At 41.8% G+C, this 22,888-nt stretch overlaps 1 protein-coding gene across 1 annotated transcript in view; it reads left to right on the plus strand.

The window, feature by feature from the left end:
• Positions 1-4,952: 4,952 nt before the first annotated feature.
• The window catches only part of TBL1XR1 (TBL1X/Y related 1), a 178,248-nt gene continuing 160,312 nt past the window's right edge, over positions 4,953-22,888 (plus strand). The window contains exon 1 of the mRNA XM_015472413.3: positions 4,953-5,806. The gene's annotated coding sequence lies outside the window, so the exon portion shown is untranslated. The remainder of the gene's footprint in view (positions 5,807-22,888) is intronic.

The raw sequence follows: 22,888 nt of genomic DNA on the forward strand, positions 1-22,888 counted from the left end.
CTGAGTGGAAGTAATAAGCACAACTGCCAGGACAAGTCTTGAAAGAGCCCAGTGACTGGCATTTGAATGTGATGGCAGGAGCCAGAAAGGCTGTTAGGCAACCAGTAAGAAGATATGTGTTGAGCTAGTAGAACAAACTGGGTCCTTTTTACATTACCAGTTCTATAATGCTTACATTGGAATGGCCACGTTAGAGAACAAATTTTTATCTTGTTTAAACCATTTTTTATATTGCCTTTGTTATGGAAGTCAAACTATAGCCTAATATGTGTGCCATGCTGTTACTTCAGTGGTGTCTGATTCTTTGTGACCTCATGGACTGTAACCTGTCAGGCTACTCTGTCCATGGGATTCTCCAGGCAAGAATACTGGAGTGGGTTGCCATTCCTTCTTCAGGGATCTTCCTGACCCAGTGGTCGAACCCGCGTCTCTTATGTCTCCTGCATTGGCAGGGAGGTTCTTCACCACTAGCGCCACCTGGGAAGCACACGTATTTTTTGAAATCTGTCCTCCCAACCCCCTCCTCACTGGACTGGACCATAAAGTCCTTGCGGGTATAGGGGCTGTGTTTGGTTTACTGTAAACAACTTCTTGAACAATGCATGGTACACTAAACATTCAATAAAAGTTTGTTGAATGAATAGCAAAACCATCAGCATAACGTGAGGCCTTGATCACTGCCCAAGGAAGCACATGGCTGGTCAGTATAAGTAAGTGATGGGTACAGCAGTATGCTCTGTGTGTGGCTGGTTTTCTATTCTGACTAATCACAAAGGCAGGATACGACCTGCTATTTCCATTATCTGAGAGGCATAAATACTTGTAAGATGGTTGTGTGTCGCTTTTGTAATTTAAATGAAGACTCCCAAGTAAAGTTCATTGTTGTAATGAAATCGGGTCACAGAGTCATGGAAAACTGACAAGGTTCACACTGATGAGGAAAGGTCACACGTCGTCTGCTAAGCACAGATGGAGAAAAGGAGCTTGTATGCTGAGATCCTGAGATGCGTGTCTGAGATGTGCATTGCTGTGGATGGCAAACCCTGAACACTGGAAGAGCCACAAAGAATTACACAAACTAGTCAGAATGAAACAGAAATATATCACAGGGTGCCAGAGAGACGCTTGAGGGTAAATGCTGCAGACACAAAGCCACTGAGTTCCCGGGTGAGTAAAAATACGAGAAAGAGTTACAGTGCCAGGATCATATTTTTGGTATCAGATGTCTTTTTCATGTTATTAAGTTTGTTTTGAATATTTTAATTACATAGATCAGCTCACGTAAACAACTTAAAACATCACGGTGGCTTTAAAAATACAGTAATGAGATCCTATAGTTCTGGGATTAAACCACCTTAATTTTAAAACGTTCTATTTCCTGAGTGATATAAGTTGCAAAGGTGTAGGCTATCTTGCCATTCCACACCCCCGGGTGTAATATTACTGAAATAAAACAAGTCAAGATTTGTTTAGTCATTTTATAACAAACATGTAACTTCTGGTAACAGTTACTGGCCCCAGGTTTCTCTTTGTTGAGAGTTAGCTAGAAAGTTCAACAGAACTTAATAATGTGCCTCCTTGCTAGAGGAGCCTGGTAGGCTGCAGTCCATGGGGTCACGAAGAGTCAGACAGGCCTGAAGGACTTCACTCACTTTGCTTTAAAATTTCTTAGTAACAATAATTTCTCTTTTTTAGAAACATATTAACATTTATATTCAAAGCATAAGGACAGCTTTTAGATTAGGACAAAGTATTGGAAATTGGTAACAATAGTTACTTCTTTGTTGTCAAGGCTTTCTTGCCTAACTATTGCATTTTGGTGAGGCCTCTGATCTGGTATACTACATGTGTTGGAATGATTAGTGGGTGGCGGTAACAATACATGTGACCTTTGTATGGTGCCTCATTTATCTGAGTATTTCATGTTGAAGCCACAATGTTTATCATATCAGATAGGTTCTGGAATATAGAAGTGAAAGGGATTGTTGTTGTTTAGTTGCTAAATTGGGTCTACTCATGGACTGTAGCCCGCCAGGCTCCTCTGTCTATGGGATTCTCCGGGCAAGAATACTGGAGTGGGTTGCCATTTCCTCCTCCAGGGGATCTTCTGGACCCAGAGATTGAACCAGTGTCTCCTGCATTGCAGGCAGACTCCTTTATCACTGAGCCACCGGGGAAGCCCCTAAGCCTCCCTTAAAACCCCTTCACAGGGAGAACCAAGGCTTTTCCACACTGGGTGCTTTTATTTGTCCAAAGGTCACTTCAAGTCTGTCTTCAGTAAGCACAGGGGAGGAAGTTCACTTTACTGGAACAAGTTTATGGCACAGGTCCCCACCTTTGGTGACTATTTTCATGATATTCAAAGGAAGTCATTTATGCACAGAAATACTTTATAAACTTCAAGGATATAAACAAATGATTATTATTACCAATGTGATAATAACAATTTAGGAATTTCTGTTAGGAAAGATAGCAGCTTGGTGTAGGGTCTAAGAATTTCAGGCTGGAAGCCCTGGACCTTAGGGACCTGAGGCAGGGTGGGCCCTCCCTTGTGAAGGGAGGGAATGAGGTCATTTCAAGGGAAGGTAAGTCTGGGATCCCCGGTGTGGAGATGACCTACTGCCTGAACAGGACCCACGCACGGTGGCATAATGTGAAACTTCAAGCTAGGCCGATAGATGTGTTTCACTGGGTGGCTCAGATAATGAACCCTAGTTGTACTGAGATAGCTTACTAATTGAACAGAAGATTATGCTTAGTGACATTTATATGTATTTCACTACAAATATTGACAAAAAAAGTAAAATATTATATTTTCACTGCTTCTGAAAAGTGCCTTTGCAAAAGGTGCTAGTTCTGCAGTCAGGCTGAGCTTCAGAATCTTTCTGATGCAAAACCAGCTCTCTTTGTGCTGTCTCCCTGTACACTCAATACAGTGTTTTGGAAACCTGCAGTTATCTAAATTCCCATCGGATGACATTGTTTAATCTAACATTCCCTCTTTCATATATGAAAATAGCTCTAAGGACAAACCACAGAGAGGCTTTGAACACTTTCTGGTGGTTGGGAGGGAGTTTCCAATCTCACTCCCTCTCTTCTGATGGTTTTCCTACCTCCTTCCCCACCTCCCCCAGAGAACACACAAAGGTCTGGAAAGGCCTCCAGCAGCTCCTCGAACTCAACAGGGGCAAGAGCCTTTGACTTTGGCCAAAAAAGGGCACCTGTCTCATCACTGAGCTTATTAGGCCACCCAGAGTCCAGATGTGTAAAAGTTAGTTTTAATGAACTTTTTTTTGGTGTGAGAATTTAGGTCTCTGATACTGAGAGGAAACTACCATTGCTTTACAATAGTGACTACCCCAATTTCCAAATATTTAAGTACAAAAGTAGGAAAACAGAACCCTTTAACCTTTTAAAAAGGCTGCAAATTGTTATTTTACTCTGAAGACAGCAGTAACTGAAAATATCAACAAAAAAGGTTTCTTTCAGGCCAAATCTTAAAGTTAAAGGAGTAAGGTGCTTTTTTAATACCTTAGGCTTATACAAAGGTCCTAGAAAACCCCAAGCTCTGCTTTTTGAGGACCTTACACCGAACACATTTGTTTCGAACCTGTGAAGTGCCACCCTTTCTAAAAACAACCCGCTGCCCTCATCAATATTGTTACATGATCACTAATCTAAGTTATAATCTATAAACCGCCTTGATGAGCTACAAAAAAAAGTAGACAAAGTGAATAAACTTCTACTGTCGATGCTGCCGTAGAGGTATGTATGTTTAGCAAACATTTAGTTCATTATTTTATTTTTGTAAAACGAGAACTGATCGACAAAACCTTTCAAACAGACCCACCAGACGATAAATACCACCATATGTTTAATTCACAGTACATTTGGGCATAAACACTTCAATTACAGCTTTGTGTTTAGTATCAAAACCCTTTTCTTGTGTGCGCGTGTTTTCTCCACAGATCCGGTGCTCTGGATCATATTTTGAAAATCGCTTATTACAGATAAAGCACCTTTCCAGGTAGGCTTCCGAGAAACATATGTATTTATGCACACAAAGGTGCGAGCAGCTCTTTTCCCAAACAAATGTCCATATGATGCCTGCGCCGCGCTCTCCGCACATGCTCACCGCGTGCGTGTGGCCCGCCGGCCGCGCCGCGCTGCCCGGGTGCGCGCGGGGCCAAGCCGCCCCCGACCACGCTAGAGCCCGGCCGGCCTCCCCGGGAAAGTTAACCGGCGCCTCCCCGCCCCCACCCGGCCCGGAGGCGCCCCGCACCCGGCGGCGCGCGGCGGTGGGGGCGGGGCGGCGGGGGCCCGGCGGCGCCTGGGAGCGCCCGCGGGTCTTGCTTTCTTTTTAAACGCCTGCGCCGCACCCGCCCAGCCCCCAGCGCCGCCGCGGCGGGCGGGAGGCAGAGGAGCGGGGCCGGCGGAGGCCCCCCCCGCCGCGCCGCCGCCGCCTCCTCCCCGCGTCCGCCGCGCCCCTCCCCCGCCGGCCCCTCCCCCGCGCGCCCGCCCGGCGCAGGCCGCTCGGGTTTGTTTTGCTGCGCGGCCGCCGCCGCCGCCGCCGCGGGCCTCGCGAGCTCATTTGTGCCTGGCTGGTCCCCATTCCTCTCTCCCCAGTGTTGAGTGTCTGAGCCGTTGGCTGCTCCGAACCGTTTGGCTCTTTCCCTTAGTAACAGCTTTTACCTTCTGCCTCAATTCCTCTCCCCGCTCGCGCCCTTCCCCCGCGCGCCGCCTCCCCCCGCCGCCGGCCGCGTGCGCCCCCGCCCCTCCCCCCGCGGCGGGAGCACCTCCGCTCGCCACCTGGGGACCCGCGCCGCGCTCCCCGCCCCCGCCCGCCCGGCGCCCATCCCCCGCGCCCTCCGCTCGCCGGGGTTATAATTGCCTCTCACCCCCCGGAGGGGTTATTTTGGGGGTGGTTGGAGGTGGCGGCGGCGGCGAGGAGGGGAATTTCCTTGTGCCTCCATTCCCGGGAGGGGGGAGCGGCGTCGGAGGCCACCGTTTCCAGGTAAGCGCCGGGGGCCGGACCCCGGGGTGGGGGCGGCCGCGGGCCGGGGCGGGGGGCGCGGGCCGCGGTGGTCGGGGGGGCGCCAGGCCGCGGTGGTGGTGGTGGGGATGGGCGCAAGTGGAACATGCATTTTTCAACTTGGCCCTTCGGGGAGCTGGGGGTTTGGTGGGGGAGGGGAGGGAGGGACGGCATTTAGGGTGCCCCATCCCCCCTTTTTGCTCTCCCAGGCTTCTTTGAAATGCTCACGTGCCTGCCCACCCCCTACCCTTTCCTGGTCCCGGGGGATCCTCACCCTTATTATGTTGTTGTCCCCGAAAATGTGCACGTCGGCCTGCTCCCCCTCTTCCACCCTTCGTGCATTTACACCCCCTTTTTGTGTGTGGTGTGTGTGTATGTGTCTGTGGGGGAGGCTTTCAGGAAAGAATTTGCAGCAAATTGAATCAAGGAGCCATCATGAGGCCGACTCCTTTATAGCCTATTTTTAGCAGGGGAGAGGGCTTCGGTGCACGTTTTCTGGCGAAACCTGGGGCTGCGATGGAAGTCCGCGCCCCTCCCCCGGCGCGGCCCAGGCCCCGGCGCTGCGACCCCGGCTGGCGTGCGGGGGGCGGCTGTTGGGGCGCGCGTCCTGGGCGGGGGTGCGGGGGGGGAGGGGCGCGCGGCCGCAGGGCCGCACTCCGGGACGTGTTTATTTGTAACTTGGAGCTTTTTAGCGTCTTGAGGAGGCATTTGATAGAGCCTTTTTGAAGTTGGGTTCAGAAGTGTAGAATTGGCAAAGTTATTGCTAGCTTCCTGGTAAGTTTTGGGTGGCTCAGAGTCACATTATTTTCTGACAGTGTAAAGGCCACGTTGTGAGGGTGGTTTCTCGGTAACTTCCTCTTTGCAACCGATGTCATTTTTTGAACAGCAGCAGACTTTTATTTCAGTGAAGTATTAATCTGAAATGGCAGCTCGAGGGAAGCCATGCGTGTGTGAGCGTGTTCAGTATTTTTGGAAGTTCCTAATTTGCTGAAATAGGCATCACTTTGCAGGGGCAACCGAGAATAAATTTGGGTTGTGAAAATGGTGTGTTTCATGTAAAATTTGAGTTGTAATGGCTTTTAAAAAACGCTCCCGTTCTTAGCTTATCTAATGATATTCCCGAAAATAATGTGGTGATTACGAATGACTAAAGTGTTGGAATCAAGTTAAAAACTAGATTTTTCTGTGTCTGGAGTTTGCTTAAACCGGTGGACTGTGCGAGCACCAAGGTGAAGAGTTTTAGTGCCTATATGATTTATAGTTGACTGAGGGAAGTTGACTGTTGGCTTTCTGGTTTTCCAGGCAAGACCCTTCTGTTGATCTAAACAAGCTTGCTCATAAAATATGGTGGGTGAAATGTAGGTTATTTTTAGTCTGAATGGTTTAATTCCCCCTCCCCCATATAATTAGGTAATCATTTCCCTCCCCCCTTTTTTCCTAAGACTCCTTTATCTGGTCGGATAATATGAGGCCCTGGTGGTGGTTTCATTTACTTAAAAAAGTGATAAATATCCTGATTACACGCTGAAGATACAGTGAGTGACTTTTTGGTTTTCCCAGTGTGGTTTATTTTCATTTTTGTTAAATCAGACTCATGCTGCATTGGTGTATTTTAGTAATCTTGACTTCCTGGGACTGTATGTTCTCACTCTTAATAAGTTTATAGTCTGGTGAAATAGGGCAGCTTTGTCTCCATGAAAACAGTGTGTATGTTGGGTTGTATCATGGGAGTTCATGGCAAGCAAGCTTCGGAAATTATCATTGAGCGCCGTTCTAGAAATAGCGTTTACCTGTGGAGGAGGGGCAGCAGAAAATATGCCTGAGAGTGGTTAGGCTTGTGATTTGTGTTTATACTTTTTGCTCTTAAATCGAGGTTTTCCTGCTTCTTTGGAATATGTTTGTTTTTCACCCCAATTCTGCTGTCTTGCACCATGTGATATATGTAATCACAACCATTAAATCCATAAACGACTACTATTTTTTTTTTTTTTTTGCCATTTGAGTTGTTAGAATCAGACCTAGAGGGCAAAGCACTAAACCGAATGGGGTATGAAAGCAGTACGTACAAGGAAAAAGTTTTTCTTACTGTTAAGGAACTTAATTATTTGTTAATGCCATAAAAATTGTTGCAAGGGTCACCATTAGTTTTATAACAGGTTTTTTTATTCCCATGTGTACCAGGTTTGGTTGTTAGTATGGGGGACACCGGTGGTAAATGGGATGGCCCCTTGTGAAGGTTATATTTTTTCATTGGTTGTTTCAAAGAAGTGTTGACTATTTTAATAACTTTTTTGCACATGTTCAGAGATCTTTGTTAGGTCTGTTCTCAACATAAGATTTATCATAATTACCACGAGAACATGCCCAGGAGGAGAATAAGAAGTAACTGCTTCCTGTGTACTGGGAGCCTTTCAGGCTAATATTCAGAAAGGGCAGAATGACTATAAACGTAGGGGTTACTGATAAGAGATGAGACTAATGGACCTTTTGAATGACAACCTGTTGAACAAATATATCTGTTCATATATAGCAGTGAAATATAAGTACAACCTTGTCAAATGGGTAGCTGATAAAGGGATTCATCTCCAATTTACTACAGCAGTTATTACTACAAAGAATTTCTGACTTGACATATTTTGAGGAAGACATAATTTGTTGAATTTATTCATTTTCTGTGTTGTTTGTAGAAAAAGAATTGAGAAGAATGTGAATAGTTGTAAGTCAGGGGAGAGAGATGGCAGAAATATTGACACTGTCTGGGACTTTATATTTTTCTAGTACATGGAATTTGACTCATTTAAAATGACATTTATAGTGTAAGTCACTAACATGCAAAAAAAAAAAAAACAGTACACCGCCATAGTACAAAAAGGCTAGGACCCCAGGGCTGTGTAGCAAACAACTGGTAAGAGTGTGGTCTGGTTTGGAGACCATATGTTGGTATATACTATTCTATTGCCAAGAGATACTTGAATTTAAAAACCTATGTGAGAAAGGCTATGCTGGAGAGGTTTACTGTTCACCATCTCTGGGTTTGGACTCCCTAAGAGTACCATTAATAGTCCTTTTAGCAAGAGTCCAAGGAAAGGAACTCTGCTTGGGCTGTACTCTAGGAAAGGTGTGAGGTGCTTTGCTACGTCATTCATACCCCAGTCTAATCCTGAGCTGGGTAGTATTTGTGGATGCTAAAACAGTGAGGTGAAGATAAGTTAATTCACTTGTTCAAGGCCACAGAAGGATCAAATGATGCACTAGTATTCAGACCTTTGTTTGAGCCCTAGTCCGTTTTATGTGTAGATGACTTTAGCTGGGCCTAAGTTTTGTCAGTTGTATCTGTAGGTATCCTTTGAAAAACTACTGTTTTTAATGAAGTTTATAATTCTATAATTGGGGTTGCTACTAACTGGGTCACATCATTGTGTAGATAAATGAAATTCATAAGGCTCATGTATCATTGGCTTAACTCTCTAGAACTGTTTATTAGTAATAAGATGTAATCTTCTTGTCCACTGCTGAGTTTCCGACTTTAAGATTCACTGCGGTGATGTAGCCTCTCCACATACTGCCAGCAGAAATAAGGAAATGTGATTCCATACTTAAACTTAAGAAGGAAAAGCAGATCCTCAGAGCACATATTTCTGAAAACTCGTGTAAGAAAAATCATAAAAGTCATTTTGTGCAGCTTGCAGGTTCTGTTAGGCGTTCTCAAGGTGAACTCCCCAGCTTCAGACTCAGGCTTCATCCCTTACTAATTTTATCACCTTGTGGGAGCAACTCCACTGTGTCTTAGTTTGCTCCTCTGTGTAGTGGGACAGTCAACTTCATAGAGTTGAGCAGATGAAGAGAATTATCTGTGTGATACAACTAGAGATTATCATCCTAAGTGAATAAGTCAAAGAGATACATACTGTATGATATGCGTGAAATCTAAAGTACGGTACAAATGAATTATCTACAAAACAGAAGCAGACTTCCAGACACGGAGAGCAGACTAGCCGCTGCCAAGAGGGAGGGGGAAGGAAACGGATGGGCTGGGAGTTTGCGGTTGGTAGATGCAAACTATTACATTTAGAATGGATACACAATGAACTACTGTATAGCACAGGGACCTATAGCCAGTCTCGTGGAATAAATCTTAGTGGAAAAGAATATATGTATAAAATGTGTATGTGTGTATAATTGAGACACTTGCTGTACAGTAGAAATTAGCACAACAATGTAAATCAGCTATTGCTGAATTTAGTTGCTAAGTCATGTCCGACTCTTGTGACCCTATGGACTGTAACCCGCCAGGCTCCTCTGTCTGTGGGATTCCCCAGGCAAGAATACATGGAAGGAAATGAGTTGCCATTTCCGCCTCCAGGGGATATTCCCTGTTTCTCCTGCATTGGCAGGAGGATTCCTTACTGTCGAGCCATTAGGATACTTTGGTTTAAAAAAAAAAAAAGTATGTGTAAGTTTCTGAGAGCAGTAGCCGACAAAGAAGCATTATGGAAATGTAAGGTGATTAGGATGATGATGGCTTTGGATTTGAAGTTTGCTTCTTTGCATTACATTTTATTTACTTGTTATTTAAGTAGGGGCATAATGTCATAGGAAGTATTTAGCAGTTTTATTTCCTGAATTCTTGGGCTAAATAGTTGACATATGCTTAGCGTAATTTATTTACTCCTGAAGTTGTGACTTAAGGCTTACTTGAAGCATGAGGCTGGGTTGTAACTAAGTGGAAGCTTAGTTCCATGGCTGGTGTAGGCAGTGGTGGGTCTTCTGTGTGTCTTTGTTGCTGTTCTTCTGTTGCTTGGACTTGGACCTTTTAATTCTGCTTGAACCATTTGAACCCTTTTCTAACTCTTTTTAAATAAAGAGAGATTTAATTTTTCGAGGATGGATCCGCAGTGTCTAGGATCTATCTGCTTTTTAAATTGGAGTGATTACTTTAAGTAGGTTATTTCCTTCAGTCTCAACCTTTTATCTGTGTTAGTGTTCTACATTTTCAGCTGCTATCAAGACAGTTCCACTTGGAGGTTCTGTTCCTTTGAAGTATCCTTGAGCCTTATTTTCCCTTCCCATTTTTTGTCACTCTTAATTCAGCAGTAGTGTTAACTACTACTAGAATTCTATGTGTCAGGACCACAAAGGTGCTTTGGCAGGTACTTGTGACTGAGTGACTGCTCTTTTAATTACCAGCTGCTTGGAAACAGGCTCAGGTAGCAAGGAAGGGGTTGCTGAGAGGGACTTGAGCCCAATGTGTCTGACTTCTAGGCCATGTTCTTAACTAGCAGTCTTCTCTCGGTAAAGGAAGGAATGAATGAATGGGTTTAGGTTTCTGGGTTATTGCTTTACTTTTCTGGCCGGTGCTTTGGGCAGCCTTCATTCTATCTTCTCTAACTGCCGACAGTGTAATTCATTTAAATATTGGTTCATCATGTCAGTTCCCCTGCTGAAGAACCCATTATGGCTTCCCTTTGCCAACTGGATGTAGTTCATATGCTTCAAGTCTGGCCTTTAAGGCTCCATTCTAACCTGTTCAGCTTTATTTCCCACTCTTCGCCAACTGGGATTCTTGCTTGCCTGTCAAATAAACACTGCAGTTTTGTCATACTCACTACTCGCCTTCGTGTGTGCTGTTCTTCCCTTTGTCCTTTTTATAGCCTGGTTTCAGTCCCACTTTCATGAGGCTTTTTCTGGCCATCCTGACTCAGGCTATTTTTTCTCTGAGATTGGATTGGATTTAATGAATGTCGCAGACTCCGTAATTATTTATTGTTTTGTGAGAATGTGTCACATTGCCTCAACTACAATTAGATTTCTTGAAGGAAAGGACCATTTTCCTTAGCTGCTCAGTCATGTCCTACTCTTTGTGACCCCATGAACTGTAGCCCACCAGACTCCTCTGTCCATGGGTTTCTCCAGGCAAGAATACTGGAATGGGTTGCCATTTCCTTCTCCAATTTTCCACAGAGTATGTAGCAAAATTCTTGACTTTTGTACTATACTATCTTCATGATAAAATGGATTGCTTCTATGAGGGCCCATGTTTAAATAAGAACAGTGACAGTCCTGTTTCACTCTTGGTACTGTGTCAAGCTTCTTTTTGAATTAAGCCTTCAAAGTTTAGTTATACTATAGTCACATAACCATTAATTTGAATTTTGATGTTGCCAGTGTTGACAAGGAAGGGGAAAAAAAGAACCTAGTCATTATTTAGAGTGAAATGAAAGTGGATAGTTTTATTCTCTTAATCCTGGGATAGTAGCCACAGTCCTGGTGAAAAGCCTAGTCTAGGAATCATGTCACGCTAAATTGGCTTTATCTGATTATATTTGTGTTGTTATGAAACTTAAGATTTTTGGATTTTATTTTCTAATTGTCAGTTTTTTTTGCTTATTGTTTTCTCAGTAGTATGTCTAAATAAGGTTATGTTTTTAGCTCTCACTATATGTGACAGCCTTCTGACCACATGGAATCCCATTTGAGCTGTTACTATGAATGTGTTAACTATCTATCATAAAGGGTCAATGGGTTCCGTCTCCCAGAGGAATGTCATTGTAACCATCTCTTTTCAGTAGTTTTCTTTCTTTTTTTTTGGCCATGTGACATGTGGGACCTTAGTGTCCCACCTACTGATTGAACCCGTGCCACCTCGGTCAAAGTACAGAGTCTTAACCACTGGACCACCAGCGAATTCCCTTCTCAGTAGTAGTTTGTGGTAAAGAGGTGCCAATCCACCTGGGTGATTTATTCTAAAGGCAACTGTCTTGGTATTATGTCTTTTTGAAATTTTTAACATTTAGAGTTTTAAGATAGAAGGTTTCAGTGTCAAAATAAGTTGAATGTTACCCTGCTTTGTGAGAGCTTGGATTCACAGCTCAGAAATAGTACAGTCAGACCATAAGGGTCATGCTGGAAGATCAGAAGTTCCATTTTAGTAAATGGAGAGTTCCAGAGGGTTAAGGAAGGTATTTATGTGAAATGGTCAACTTGAGGAATAAATGAAGAAGACTAGGTATTGAATGTTTAAACTGGGGAGTTTGCCACCTGTTTTCCTCTTTATTGAACATTTCTTTCAGGAGATAGAATTTAATACAGAAGAAAACACAGCAGTCAGGGGTCAGAGATGGTCATTCCAGTGTCGTCTTTATGTTATTTTTATGTGAAATGGTACTAGGGACTCTCAAACTTTTTTTTTTTTTTAAACAAAGGTGAGGTTTTCTGTTTTTAAGTAATTTAAAACAAAGAATTTTTGTTAAGGACTAGATATCAATCTGCATCTTTGTCTGAGATCAAAGTTGGTACCGTTGCTTTCCTCTTTTTCCCTCCCTCACTTCCTTCCTTCCCTTCCGCCTTCCTTCCTTCTGCATTGTATCCTGAGTGATAGGCATCATAACAGGGTGACCAGTGCCTTGGTTGTTAGTGGATGTTTGTGTTTTTGTTCTTAACTGCTTATGTACCTGAATGGTGGATAGCATTTTAATGTGGATTCAATATTAAGTGAATTTTTTGCCTCCCCCCCCTCCCCCCCACAAAACCGTAGTTATATGGCTAAGTCATTTAGTTTCCAGAAAGGTATAAGAGGATAAGATGAAATGCTTTCTAAAGTTTGCTCTTTCATTCTACCGATACTTATACAATCAATTCCTATATTAAAATTCTGAGATTTTGTTATTTAATTTTGTGATTTTTTTTTTTTGAGAGAGATCTAAATTTTCTTAGTATATTGGAGGACTGAAAAATCTACATCTTACATAGAATAATAAATAGGAAGTACTTGACATTAGTGTAAGCAAACACCTTGCCAGAGTTTAACAATTAATAGCATATTTTGGTGGTTACATTCAACTGCTAATGGAGCATGACTTAAGGGTTAGGGAGAGGTGTTTTATGCTTTCCCCTTAATTTGAGCAGGCTAATTGGGTAGAGTGTGTACTAATTTTGTTCAGTTTCTATTTTGTGATTGTCAGATGTCATTAACTGGCAGTGTAAGGCAATTGGGTCATCTACTTCTGGTTTGTGAAATAAGGTAATGGGAATAGATAATGAATGAATTTCCTTAATATTTTTTTCATTTTCTGTATGATTATTTTATAGGATAAAATTTATCATATGTGTGTGAATTTTTAGATGCTGTTTGTAGCTGTATCAATGTTTTTTGTCATCTTTTATTTTAAAATGTATAATGCAGTATACTTGAAAATTTTTCACCCACTTAAGTGATGGATTTTCCCTAAGTCACCTTTGTCTGTTTTCCTTAGTAAGCAAATATATATTTGGAGATCTTAAACTGGGGTTTGGAGTAAAGCCTGTTGCTCTATCAGGGAAATACCAATAACTTTCCTATTCTTGTGCAAAAACTAACAGACCCTTTTTACTTCTTTGACCTTGGACTTCTCTATGTCCTGCCAGCAGAGGTCACCAGTTTTAACACCTGGTGAGAGATGTTTTGTGTGTACTGTTTCTATACAGATTTTGTTTAGATTTGATGTTTATAACTTTCTAGTATTTTTAAGATCTTCTCAAAGATACATTTAAATGAAAAAACATGGAGGCAGAAAAGATCTTATACAGTTGTCTGCCATTTTAGCGTAACAAGAGGGGGAGGAACGGAGAGGACACGCAGGGTGGAGTGTGCGTGTGTGCTTGTGTGTGGTGTGTGCGTCTGTGTGTTCCAGGTGACTCCAGCAGGACACACAGGAGACCAGTGACAGGGTTTGGGGAGTGGGGTTGAGGTGGGGAGATCATGTGGTCAGATGTGGGAAAGACTTATGTTCATCTTTAGAACTGCTTGAATTTTACTATGTTATTATTACCATTTCAAAAAAAGTAGCAGTTGTGAAAGAGCAAGACATCCAGTTAAGAATTCTTTATCTTCCTAGTTCTTTCAGTTTGAACTGTCAAAAGAAGACAGAAAACTGTTAATTTCTTCCATGCATTCCAGTTAGTTCTTAAAGAGCTGGAACTGTATATATTTTTGTGAAAACTTATTTTTATTTTTCAGATTTGTTGGCAGAATTAGTCACTGAATATGATTAAAATGTGTTATTTCTGTGTCATGATTGGGTCATAGGACCAGTGGAATTGTTTAGTGATAGCAAACTGATGATTTTCGAGTCATGTCCATGGTTGATAATTTGAAATTGACCTGATGCACAGAGATGTTGGCTACAGCAGTGTTGCCTGATTTCAAAAGTGTTGTTTTGTCAGGGCTTTGGAAATTGGGTGAAAGTGGAAGTTCTCATAGTTTAGTAGTTAATTTCAGTAATTATGATAGTCTGTGGTATAATGGGATTTGTGGAATCGTAGATTATGATATTGCATGGATTCTAACATTACTTGTGAGTTTGGATAAATGTGTTATTGACTCCAAGGAGAGAGCTATATTAGATCTTGATACTATTTTGGGTTGCAACTGGTGTCACTTGTAATTGTGTCAATTGTGATTGTTCATTAGTTGTTTACCAGTAAAGAGTCTCGCCTTGCTTTGTGCTCATAGTTTTCAACTTAAGCTGGAACAACCTCTGAGAAGATAGCATCTGTTTATGTGCACCGCGTTCTGCGCTGTGACCTGATGCCACCCTTTCCTGAGGGCCGGGCCTCTGTCTTCAGCAGTGAGAGGCCTAGGTAGGCTCTGTGTCTGATCTTTGGCAGTAAACTCTTTCTGCAGGGTGTTACGGTGGCAAAAGCTCAGGCTCTGGAGCTCAGCATCCCTGATTTGAATCCTGTCACTCCAGCTTATCGACCCTGGCTTGCCATAGTCTGTAGGGTTGCAGAGAGTCAGACACGGCCGAAGCGACTCACTCAGCACAGCACACAGCACCCCAGCTTATCAGCTGTATGGCTTGGGAAAGTTATGTAACCACTCCAGTTGGTTTCCACTCTGACAAATGGGAATTTTTCTCTGTAGAGCAATTGTGAGGATTGAAATGTGAAGGCAGTTGTCATGGGGCCAGCATATAGGATATACTCAAATAAATGCTAGCTACTGCTTGGTGCTTTTGTTAGCTGCAACAGCAACAGCTGAGGAAAGAGACAGAAAAGTGACACTCTCCTGTAAACTGTCATGGCTTTCTGTGGCAACTGCAGAGAATGGGATTGTTAACATTTCGAATTCAGAGAGCTATGACTGGATTTGGCGACTGAGCGTTTGTTGCTCACTCTAAAATGAGGATGTGTATTGCGGAGCTTTGTTGTGTCTCTAATACATATGTTGTTTTACAGTGATGTTGTGATGTTTTACATTGAATTTGGTCACTTCTTGATAAGATGCATCAAGAGAAAACAAAGTTACTACCTTTTAAAAACAGTAAAATCTTCCTGCTTTTTTGGGGTGGAATCACTCTTCTTTGTCTCCAGTCTGGGAGATCCAGCAGTGCTCTGGCTCTCAGTGGACACTGCTTGGATGATCAGCCATTTCCAATGCTAGTGTTATACAGTCTGCAAACTTGGAATTGGGCTTTCACTAAGAAATACATGAGTATTTTACAGCCATACACACCCTGTGTTATAGGTAACATAGGGTGTGTATGGGTGTAAAAATAAGTTTTCAGGAAATTGTTCTTGCTCTAGTATGTGGTACGCACTCATTTTCTACACTCTTTCATTTATAAACATGCTTTTATAAATTTGTTAGCTGATTTTATTTTACAAGTAATAATTTCATTATTCACTGGATTTAGAATCAGTACTCAAAAATCAGAAGCAAAGTATTGCTCTGAATGGTAGGGCATAGATAATTATAGTTATTGGTGCTCATGTCTTTAGGTAGTATTCTGAGGCTCTGTTAGGATTCTGAAGTTCTGATGCCCCAATTTTTGTAAAGTATACATGCAAATCGTAAGGAATTTTGGTTGCTAATAAATGTGAATATAAACTTTTTTAGGGGTAATCTGCAAACAGCTCTGGATTAAGAACCCTGGGTGCGTCTCATAAGAGTGTTAATTATTAACAAAGGAGTAACCATCATACCAAGTTTCTTACATCTCATCAGGAAGGAAATAATGGGTAATTGTTTTGTACTATTTAAAACTAACATATCTTAACATATTGGGCACCTGAAGTTACACGGTTTGATTGAAGATTAAGCTTCCTTCTATGACATCCTTCATTTAACATCCTGGCCTGTGCCCACCGGTCATCTGTTTCTGGCACACACCTCTATTTGACTGAGTGTTAATTGTTGATTAACACTGTCTCAGTGCGCATGGCCTTCCTTGAAGACAGTTGCATTTCACTCATCTTTTCCTCAGCACCTGTCCAATTCCTTGCACAGTGCAGATGTTGCATTCATGTTGATCTGAATCCATGAAGCTCTCTGAGTGAGGTACAGGTTTTCCAGTATAGACCCTGACTTCTGAGACAGTGATTCAGACATGCAGAAGTAGAAAAGGGATCTATCTGTTAGGTAGGTAGAATAGGGAAAAGGAGTCCAAAATGGCGGTGGCTAAAAGACAAGGAAGGTCAAAGGAAGGTCCGAGGACCAGAGTGAAGACTTCAGGCAGAACAAACAGCACTCCTGGCTAAGCCCAATTTGCATAGGGCATGCCCAGGTGGAGGAAAAACATATAAAAGGAGGAGCCAAAGTGCTTTCTCACGGACACTCCCCGCCCCCCCCCCCCCCCCCCCCGCCGTGTGTGTGCGTTCTCACACTCCTCCACTCTCTTCTCTTTGAGTCTTGGATTCTGCTATCTTCTAAATAAAATGGAGCTGTAATAATGATTTGCCTAAGAGCTGTAGCACGGTTGTCCAAGACCTGAGAGCTGTGACGCGCCGAGGGCTTTAATGTCCGTTGCTCCAAATCTTTGTTGTGACTAGACAAAGAACCGAGGAACATACACTTGCGTGACATATCCATTTTCACAAATTCATTGACTTTTGGATTTATGTTCTTACTCTAAGACTTATGAGGGTCTGCTTGATGATCTAACATCCTGTTTTTGGCGTAGAGACAATGAATATGATCAAAACCTGGATTAAAAGAAACAAAGACCTTGACCTGACATTAGCAGTTAAACTTGATTTTGGGATGTTTTGTGGACTTGTCCACATGTTCATGGTACTCATGTACTTTTTCTTGGTCTCCCCTCCACCCCTCATTGGAACTTTTACCTGATACTGATAATGTCTTTCTTGCTTGACCTCCTGGTATGTGTGTTCAGTCGATACATATACTGATGTCTCCTCTTTGACTGTGACCTTCCCTTAGGGCTTGACACACTCCATGCCCCTTGTCTCTTTACACCAGGCATTGCAGTGCAAGTGATTCTGTGGCCCAAATTGGGTCTTAATTCTGACCTCCTCTTCTGATCTACAGCTATCTACATTCTAGCATGAGGTTACCCTATACTTTTTTCCTGAGTTTCTGTTACTGAGTGTAGGATGGCAGTGGCATTACATTTTCATTTGGTGATGAGACAGAGATGGAAGATTGAGGAGGGTCAGAGATGGAAGAAATAGGACTGGGTATGGTAATATCCACTTGTTATGGTAAACTGGGGCTACATCCTCTGCCTCTAGCTGCTGTTGAAAATGTCCAGAATAATCTGAGACACTGGGTGTTGGAGTGGAGTTTGGAGATAAGCAATCTTGGTAGATGTGTCTGTTATCATTTGAAGCCTTCCACAGTGGAGGATGCCCCCCCTGCCCATTTTCAGCTTTACTGAGGTATAAAAGATGATTCTTTTGTCAGAGGGAGATGGTTGCTCTCTGGAAACCAGGGAAGGTAAGATTTTCAGTTTTGCAACAACATCTCAGTGATGTTTTAAGAAGCACTTGTACTTAATAAAGTTTAAAATTCATCAGCAGATTTGAAAAATTCCTAAGGATAGTACATTTAAAAGATGAACATTTTCACTTTCCTTGGAATGTTGTTAAAACTGGCAGGGTACTATTAAATGGAATGAACACAGGATTCATCCTAGAATAAGCTTTTGTGTTTTTTTACACTTTGTTTGCTTGTCTGTCTGAGAGTACTTTTGTTTAAGTAGATAGCTTAATCTTTCGTATCTGTAGGCTCTTTGCTTCTTGTGTTAGGTATGTGTTCTCATTTCTTCTCTACTTGCTTTGTTCCCTTTTTGGGGTCATATTCTCTTGTGAATAGCTGGTTGCCTTATTTTTATCTAGTCTCATTTGCCTTTCTTGCATTTTCTTCATGTATGTTTTGGTAGTAGATAGTATTGGTTGGTTCATTTGGTTTGACAAATCAATGTAGAAGTGACTTGATAACTGAGAACTGGTGGTAACAGGAAGAGTGGCTGCTTTTTTTTTGAAATTGTGCATAACAGCATATCTTTTGATAAATATTAAGCTAATTACACATGGTATAGCTTACATGAAAGCATATATAGTTTTATGGAATGCATGGCAGAGACATTTGTACATACTGTTGTGTAGACCCTATATTAAGTGCTCAGAAAGTGTCAGTTTCCTTCTCTCTTCTCTGTGGGTTTTCCATCATACTTAACGTAAAATTGGAATATTTTTCCTTGGCCTGTGGCGGTTCCACCAGCACATGACTTGCCCTTTGGCCGCCTCACAAATGGTATCCTGTTTCATGGCACCCTTCCCCTTGTTCTCTGTGTCCAGCCACACCAGCTCCACGCCCACAGAACAAGCTTGTTCCTGTCTCAGCACCTTAATTGCTTTACTCTCTGCCTCAGGCTTTGCCCTGAGATTGTCATATGGCAAATTTTTTTTTTTTTTTTATGTCATTCAGATTTCAGTTCCAATGCCCTCACCTCTGAGAGACCTTAGAAAGGTCACAATGAAGTAGCTGCCCACTCCCTAGCCATTTTCAGTCACATAGCGCTTATCTCTCTCTCTCTGATAGCCTTGATTGTTGATTTATCTTTTTAAATGCACCTCTATAATTTAAACTCCCTGAGAACAGGGATGGGCTCTGTCTTGTCACACCAGGACCTGAAACAGGACCTGGTAGTTCAGTAAATATTTGAGTGAATTGTTCTCTCAGGAATGTTTTGTGACCAGCTGATAGACTTAAACTGGTTTGTCCTTACAATAGAATAGTGGAAATGATTCATTAAAAGGTCAGCATTTAGGGGAGGGTTGGAAGAGAGTTTACTTCCTTGGAATCTCCATTTGGGGAAGTCCAAGGACATATGTGAGCGCTGTCTACTTTTCTTGGAGAAATATACTTACAGTGTTTGAAACAGGGGAAAAAAACAACACACAGATGGATAATTGATAAACCAGTTTGAATGTGTGCTTGTGTTAATCATAAATGTTAGATTTTAGTAGGTTAATACTTCATTTTAAGATGCGTATTTCATACAATAAAAATGATGAGGGCTGAGTACCCCCATTTAGGCTTTGTACAGGTTCAGGAGATTTTGAAATTTACCTTTAGTTATATTTCCCTGTGATATTCTGTCTTGAGAGTCACGGTCAGCTTCGCAAAGTTGATATATGACTCAAATCTCTTTCAGTTGTATGTATGTTAGAAACTCAGTTTAGACTGCTGCTGCTGCTAAGTCGCTTTAGTCGTATCCAACTCTGTGCGACCCCATAGACGGCAGCCCACCAGGCTCCCCCGTCCCTGGGATTCTCCAGGCAAGAACACTGGAGTGGGTTGCCATTTCCTTCTCCAGTGCATGAAAGTGAAAAGTGAAAGTGAAGTTGCTCAGTCATGTCCGACTCTTAGCGACCCCATGGACTGTAGCCTACCAGGCTCCTCCGTCCATGGGATTCTCCAGGCAAGAGTACTGGAGTGGGGTGCCGTTGCCTTCTCCACAGTTCAGACTAGTTTAAGCCAAAAAGGGAGTAGAATCAAAATGGATCAAGTAACTCATTTGTAAGAAAGAGCATTGAGCCAGCTAGGCTTTAGGAGACAACTAGGAGCACACCGATTTGAAAGCTACTAGACGTCTTTGCTAATAATCTTGTCTCTTGTTTATTTGTTTGTAGATGAGCTTCATTTTCTCATAGTAGATTTGCTTTCTTCACAGGGAGGAAAATACTTGCCAGTGCCAGTTTTCATTCTCTGTTTTTTCCTGCTGTAGAGGAGGGGCTATCTCTTTTTGGTTTTCATTTGGAAGATTCTTGCCTGCGTGAGTGCTCAGTTGTGGGCCAACTCTTTGCGACCCCATGGACTGAAGCCTGCCAGTCTCCTCTGTCCACAGAATTCTCCAAGCAAGAATACTGGAGTGGGTTGCCATTTCCTCCTCCAGGGGATCTTCCCGACCCAGGGATCGAACCTGCGTCTCCTGCACTGGCAGGCAGGTTCTTTACCACTAGTGCCACCTGGCAAGTTTGATTTGTGTCCACCATGGCCATAGGCCTTATCAAAACTATGGCTGCTTTCAAGTACCTGGTGGGACTATCGCGGGCGGGGCGGGAGAGCCATGGAAATGAGAATTGAGTGAAATCGGGGGCTGCTGGGCAGACAGCCTCTTCCCCTCCTTCCTCTTGCTGCCCATGTCACTGCCTCACAAAATGTGACTCCATTTATGGTTGGGGTATGGTGCCTTTAATCCACCATAGATTGTCAGATAAAATTCCTTTAACAATTTGGAAAATTATATTTTATTCCTCGATATAGTGCATGAAAGATGATGAAATGGTTTCATGGGGAAAAGGGCCTAGCTCTGAATTGAAGGGAGAAAGTTGATCTGAATTGACATTTCTTTTTTTCTTTTCTTGCTCCGGGGTTCCCAGTCTTTTCAAACTCAAATCCATTTTTTAAATGAACAATTGAGGTCTTTCATGTGGGTTTTTTCGTCTCTCCGACAGTAAAGAATATGCCTGCAGTGCAGGAGACCTGGGTTGGGAAGATCCCCTGGAGAAGGAAATAGCAACCCACTCCTGTATTCTTGCCTGGAGAATTCCATGGACAGAGGAGACTGGCAGGCTACATGCAGTTCATGGGGTTGCAAAGAGTCGGATACGACTGAGCGAATAACACACGTGTGTGTGGTAATTGTAATTTTATGAACTCAGTCTCTGGCTAATATGAGTATTCAAATGAATGTCTTCTCAAAATGAGTTACACAGCAAATAATTTGATGCTATTTATGTTTGTTTTGTTTTTAACATTACTTCTGCTAATTTAACAGCTAATAGAAGGCAGTATTTGAGATCAGCTATTAGAAAGTTATCAGGAGGTTAATTATACATATTTAGGGAATATTTTAATCTCTCAGGAAGATAACAACCTTCATCCTAACTAGGTAGTTAAATAATTTTAGCATGTAATATTAACAAGTTTTATATTCCAAACAATTACTGTTTTGAGCAGTATTTCAGCATTCACTAAAATAAAATGGTTAGCTGTGTAGAAAAAGCCTTCTGCAACCCAAGAGATAGTCTTTCTGGACAGCAGTTGCTTCATCTTTAAAACAGTGAACCAGGTCTCTGAGGTTGCTTTTGGAGTTAATGCTCTTTGACCCTGATACTGCATATATAATTTAAAAATTAAGTCTGTGTTCAGCCAAATTAAATGGAAAATATACTATACTGGTCTCTTCAGGTTAATCATTACCTGGACTGTTTTTTCCTAAAGAAAATGCTTGCATTTCTTTGACACTGTCTTACTTTGGAAAGTTAGCCATAAAGAAAATATTTTTTAGATGTCTGAAAAGACACTTCTTTTGCTTAATCCAATAATCTTTGAGTTCGGGAACATTTGTTACATCTGATTTCACTGTAGAGAAAACTGAAAGAAATAACATCAGACACACTTTTGAGAATGATTTTTCTTTAATGCCCTTAATTGTATGATTGCTGTCAATGGCAATAATTTTTCAGCAGTTAAGGTTTTATTAGAAGTTGTACCAAAAAGTATATCTCTTAAGTACTATGAGAAAATGCTGTTCACGTTTGTAATTTTTTAAATACTAAAATAAGTTTCAAGTGTTGCTCATATTAACTACTGAGAATCTGTGTATATTAAAATAATTTACAATAAAAATAGCTATGTGAGTGATATAACAGGAGAGAGGATATATGTTAGGGAATAGAGACGCCAAACAGGTTGTTCTTTTCTGGCAGTTTGGTTTATGTGTAGCATAAGCTTTGAAAGTTGGAGAGTGATGAGAACAGGCAGGATAGGTAAGTAGGGATCATACCATGGAATGACTTCTTTGTTGTGATAAAGAATTTGGACATTCTTCTGTGGCAGTAAACTAGTGAAGGACGTTTAGCCTAACTGCAGGATTGTATTTTATCCCTGGATATAGTGCATGAAGAATGACATGATGGTTTCAGCAGAAAAGGCCTAACTCTGGACTGAATGGAGAAAGTTGATCTGATACTGTTATTGGTGAGAATGAGACCACATATTTCTGAGAGTCTTGCAAACTCATCCACATTTCTGAATTCTGGAGGTTAAAAAAAAAAAAAAAAGCAATTGGAAATTCAGGAGAGAATGGAGCAACCAGATTTTCTTTTCTGTGGCGTGCTACTGCTTTTCTTTTTGTGGAGAACCAGGGGTATGACTGGATCTTGAGGATGGGGAACTAATTTGTTGTCCAAATGGCTAATGGATAAAATCAGGGACCAAGGAAAGGAGTGGGAGATTGCCCTTGTCGTCATGAATCTTAACTGAGGGGTAACTGAATTAGGTATTTACTTGAGAATAGTCACAAACAGTTTTACTAGTTTATGAAGATTCTAGTGGGTATAATTTTTTCTAGGTTAGTCACATGTTCATATTTCTTCAAAGCTTTTAAAAAGTGTGTATTAGTATAAAAGTCATTAGAATCTCAGTTTGATAACTAGGAAATTAATCTAAATTGAGTACTATTTAATATTTAATTAAAATTGCATAAATTTTGCTTTTTAAAAAGCTGTTATTTTGAAATAATTTTAGACAGTACAGAAGAGTACAGGGCTGAGGTTATGGATACT

Source organism: Bos taurus, chromosome 1 (genome assembly GCF_002263795.3).
Source record: "Bos taurus isolate L1 Dominette 01449 registration number 42190680 breed Hereford chromosome 1, ARS-UCD2.0, whole genome shotgun sequence".
Taxonomy (NCBI): Eukaryota; Metazoa; Chordata; class Mammalia; order Artiodactyla; family Bovidae; genus Bos; species Bos taurus.